This window comes from Empidonax traillii, unplaced genomic scaffold, assembly GCF_003031625.1.
Source record: "Empidonax traillii isolate 1590-97213 ecotype Southwest subspecies unplaced genomic scaffold, ASM303162v1 scaffold2038:size90885, whole genome shotgun sequence".
In the NCBI taxonomy this organism is placed as follows: Eukaryota; Metazoa; Chordata; class Aves; order Passeriformes; family Tyrannidae; genus Empidonax; species Empidonax traillii.
Genome location: NW_020957231.1, coordinates 75,001 through 80,355, shown reverse-complemented (window position 1 = coordinate 80,355; position 5,355 = coordinate 75,001). Strand labels below are relative to the sequence as shown.

The 5,355-nt window shown below is 39.3% G+C and overlaps 1 non-coding gene across 1 annotated transcript; it reads left to right on the top strand.

Moving 5' to 3' along the window:
- The first annotated feature begins 2,650 nt into the window (after window positions 1-2,650).
- On the top strand, window positions 2,651-2,718 carry LOC114071477. Its single transcript, XR_003574044.1, has one exon. It is a non-coding gene; the product is annotated as a small nucleolar RNA SNORD58 (small nucleolar RNA).
- The last annotated feature ends 2,637 nt before the right edge of the window (window positions 2,719-5,355 follow it).

Here is a 5,355-nt window from a genome sequence, read left to right as displayed (position 1 = left end):
TACCATGGAGTTTGCCCCATGGTCAAAGAACCCAAAATTTTGACGGTGGCACCAATCCTTTAGCCATCTGTTTAGGAGTTGGGCTTTTTCACTCCTCTCTTTATTTAACTCCTCATCTATCCCAGATAGTACAGGAACTGAGGCAAATATCACCTGTGCTCCTGTTCCTTGAACTGACCGACCCAGTGCATTAAAGTCTTTTTTAATTGTCCTGGCACTTCTTTGATTAATGTCCTCACTGCCAGCCTGGACTACCACCAGTGGATAATAGTCTGAGGGCTGAATTAACTCAGGAAGTCTCTTACTAATATCCCTCACCCTGGCCCCAGGAAGGCAGCATACTTCTCTCTGGGATGGGTCTGGGCGACATATAGGGCCCTCAGTTCCCCTCAGATGGACGGTTCTCCCACAAGGTTTTTCAGAAGCATCCAATTTATTTGGACAGACCCTTGAAACTGTGATGTGTAAATTTGATTCAGAGGAAGGAATTACTATTTTACAATATGTAGATGATTTGTTAATAGCAGGAAAAGAACAATTAGAAGTAGAAGAGGAAACAGTAAGACTGCTCAACTTCTTGGGAGAACAAGGGTTAAGAGTATCAAAGAGCAAACTTCAATTTGTAGAAGAAGAGGTTAAATACCTAGGACATATTATAAGAAAGGGTGGGCAAAAATTAAGTCTTGAGAGGATAAGAGAAATTTTAGATCTCCCTCTCCCACGAACCAAAAAGGAAATAGGACAATTTTTAGGATTAATAAGTTTTTGCAGGTTATGGATTCTAGACTAATGCAATAAGACAAAATTTCTATATGAAAAATTGACAGACGACTCAACCCTTGAGAAAGTTTACCAAGCAGAGTATTCCTTAGAGGAAATATAGAAAAATTTGAAAAACTAAAAGAAGCTTTAACACAAGCACCGGTATTATCATTACCAGATTTAAAGAAGCCTTTTGACCTTTATGTAAATGCTGCAAAAGGGACTGCAAAAGGAGTTGTCACACAAGACTGAGGAGGGATCAGAAAGTCAGTAGGGTTTTTATCAAAAATGTTAGATCCAGTAATCAGAGGATGGCCAACGTGTGTACAAGCAGTAGCTGCCACAACCATCCTCTTAGAAGAGGCAAGAAAATTAACATTTGGAGCAAAAATAATGTACACACTCCACATTCAGTGAAGACTATAATAAGTCAAAAATCTGGGAGATGGATGACAGATTCACGAATCTTAAAGTATGAGACTATACTAATGGAAAAAGATGACTTAGTTTAACCTCTAATTCATGTGTAGATCCAGTCCAGTTTTTATATGGTCAAAAGGAAACAGAACATAGTGAGACTGAACACAACTGCTTAGATGTTATCGATTATCAGACAAAAGTCAGAGAAGATTTGATGGATGTTCCTTTAAAAGAAGGGATGCATCTATTCACAGACGGGTCATCAAGTGTAATTGAAGGAAAACGGAAAAGTGGTGACGCAGTAGTCGATGGAGAAGATTTTATGGTGGTAGAACCAGGAACTCTCCCAAGCAGCTTGTCTGCCCAAGCATGTGAAGTGTATGCAGTAATCAGTGCACTGCATATAATTAGTAATGGGATAAGAACCGTATACACAGATTCTAGATATGCCTGGGGAGTCGCACATGTGTTTGGGAAAATTTGACATGAGAGAGGAATGATGACCTCTCAAGGGAAAGAAATAGACCATTGTGAACTTATTGAAACCTTACTAGAGGAAGTCCAAAGACCCCAAGAAATTGCTATCGTACATGTTTAAGGACACCAAAAAGGAAAAAGTATAATTTGTCAAGGGAACATGCCCGAGGAAATTCAATAGACAGGGATTTTTCCCACATCAATGAATCTTAATTGTATCGAGGTGTTGGTATATCCTTTGTTTGAATTAAGCTGTGTGTTTTTCAAGTTAAAATGGGAGTAATAATTTTTCACAGGGACATAGTTTGCACATGGTTATCAACTGTTTAAGTGGTATTTAGGTCTCATAAAACCTACAAAACAAAGTAAAATGTAGATTCTTGTTCAGTTTGTATCTTTGTAATATACTTGGTGCTTAATTGAGTCACCACTGCCATCCAAGTTACTTTACTAGGACACCTCTGGATTAACCATGAAATTATATTTGCCTATTTCTGAACCATTGGCATAATTTTAAATTGATTGTGATGTGTAGAGGGGTAGTCTCTGTTTTTCTGACTTTGGTGCTTGCTTAGTTCTATGACACTGCCAAGTTCATCTGTTTTATTTGCCAGCAGTGGTGTGTGTCTTGAGGGATAATTATTCACATTTTTACTGTGGACATCATTTATTTGAAGATAAAATACAAGTCACAAATTTTATTTTCCTCCCTGACAGGGTCTTGATGTGGATTCTCTGGTCATTGAGCACATCCAAGTCAACAAGTTCCCAAAATTCACCGACGCAACTACAGAGCACACGGTAGGATCAACCTCTACATGAGTTCCCCCTGCCACATTGAGATGATCCTCACTGAGAAGGAGCAGATTGTTCCCAAGCCAGAGGAATAAGTTGCACAAAAGAAAAAGGTACTGAGTGTCATACCCTTAGTCCTCTTTAATATCAACATCTGGAGAGCTGTGTTCATATTTGGCATTTTCAGGCAGAGGGGTTGCTGTGATGACTATCTTAGGACACCTTTGTAATACCCATGCAAAAAAAGAGTTCTATCTGAGCAACCTCAGTATTTATTGTGAACACAACGTTGATAACTTTGGAAAATGGTTTTCAGGGATTTATATCATACAGGGAGTTTGTTCTCCCCTTCCAGTCCATGTGTGTGAAACTGGGATGTGCCGCAATAAAATTTAAGTTTTGAGCCTGTAAGCAATGTAGTACTTGTTGGGACATTTATATATGTGCAAGTACAATCAACAGGTCATATTGTAAACAGGTGAAGAAATTCCTAACAGTTCTTAGTACCTTCAAAAGATAACTAAATTTATTTGTAAGATGTTTTGAGAAGGTGTCTTCTCATTTTGCCACTTTCTCTTTTTTGTGTTTGTTTTTCAGGTATCCCAGAAGAAGCTGAAGAAACAAAAGTTAGTGGTTCGGGAGTAAATTCCTGAGAGATGTATATAAATAAAATGAAAAAGTTTAGATTTATCATGTGTGTTTACTTTGGCTTAAGCAGGGTGTTGTGGGACGGCCACGGGCAGTGAGCACAGTAGTTGGGATGCCTGTTGTTGCAACGCTGGTGTTGCCTAAATGGTTGTGGGGAAAAAAAGACTCCAAGCCAAATTATGTAGGAGATGATAAGGATACAAAGGCTTTAAGGAGCCCCCAGGCTTTCTGGAATACCCCCAACGCGGGCTCTCGAATACAGGTGTTCACAGTTTTTATAATGATTTTCATCCAATCCCCGTCCAGCCACCACCCAGGTTCTGCCCCTGCCACGCCTCTCAGGAATTGGGTCTGGGGGCGTTTTGGGACCCCCTCTTCTTCAACTTCCTCAGAGCACGTAATGTTCTTGGAGGCCTTCCAGTGTCCTAGGCCTCAAGGTTGTTGCGTCTATGGCTATTTCTTTTTGCGTAGATTTTAGGGTGTTCTCTACAATTCCACCTTGAAAATGAGACTAAACAGGCCAGAGGAATTTAGGGGAATTCATATGGGAATGGGTAACAGGGTTTTCTATGTGTGGTTGGTGTGTTAAAGGGTAAAGGGATAATGTATTGCTACTTCTAAAATCTACATACACTATATAACTACTTCTAAGATCTACAAAAATTAAAAAATCAAAACTCCAAGGTATCAGTCCCCCCTTGAGAGACTGGACAAAACTCAAAAATTTTGCCTAATCTTTACTACTTACATCTAATCCTTTTCAAAAGAGATGACCAACATCTACAACATTGGTTCATGCAATGAGCTATTACACAAACATTAGCTATGTACATTACTAATAGAAACAGTTGTTTTATCCAGGTCTAGTTTGGTAACCATGAAGTAAGTTTGCGGAGAGTGTCTCCCAAATCTAGTGAGACATTATTCAGAGATACCTGATGTAGAATTTTGGTTTGGTTCTGAATTGCAGCCAAATCGTTATTAATTCTTCCACTTTGGTCTATGTAAGAACAGCAACTGGTGTTAATGACTTTATATATGTTTCCCTGAGAGACTAGCAAGATGTTAAGAGCCAGTCGGTTTTGTAGTACTACATGAGACAGACTATGAACCTTCTCTTGTAAAGCTGAAATTGTATCTGAAACCTGATCTTGAATGTTTTCAATAACAGCTGAGATGTTAATAATTGCTTTTTGTAATTCACTCACATCTAGAGATGGGATCATGGTTCTGACTATGCTGTGAAAGAGCGTGGGATGCTTAACAAGGTGATTGTTTGTCTTTTTTATTCTTTTTGGATAAGTTCTTTCCCATTTCTCTTGTTCATCAATTTGGTCAAAGATTGTTACGTTTGGGATTACAGCCCCTAGGGCACAGACCCGATCTTTATCAAGGGGCAAAACTTTTTAAACCTCTTTTTTACAAATCCAGTACCACCCTGAACCATGGGGAGGAATTAATCTCATGAGGACCTGTGCCAACTTTGTTACGACTTCCCAGTTTCTCTTCTTTAGATTTTTCTTTATCACAGTTGGGAGGGAGAATGATTTTTCCTGTAGCATTAACAACCATGCAGGGGTCGGTATAATTTTCTATGGATTGCATGACTTCAATTATACCTGTCCCTGTCACTACCTTCTTTAGGTGTTTTGATTTCAACTTTAGGGGTTTAATTAATTGGTGGTCTTTCTCATCATATTTTGGGGTATACTCTGTCAAATCAATTTCTTTCTGTGGAACTACTGTTAGAATGCCTTTTTCTGCAACCCCTTTTGCAACCTGGTCAGCAAAACGATTTCCCAATTCGGGAATTGTTTTCCCCTTCTGATGAGCTCTGCAGTGCATAATAGATACCTTTTCTGGTTTCCAAATACTTTGAAGGAGTGCATGGATTTGGTCAACCTGTTTAATCTCACTGCCTTGGGCAGTTAATAACTTTTTCTCTTTCCAGATGGTTCCATGGGCATGTACCACACTGAATGCATACTTAGAATTTGTCCAGATTTTCACTTTCTTACTTTCGCTCAGCTCTAGAGCTCTTGTCAGTGCAATCAGTTTTGTTTTTTGGGATGACACATTAGCAGGCAAAGCTTTCACCTCAATTAAATTGTCTTTGGTTGTGGCAACATATCCTGTCATCTGTTTTCTATCTCACATGAAACTGCTTCTGTCTGTGTACAGTTCCCAGTCTGGGTTTTCCAGAGGCACATCTTTCAGGTCTGGTCTGCTGGAACAGGTCTCCTCGATGGTCTG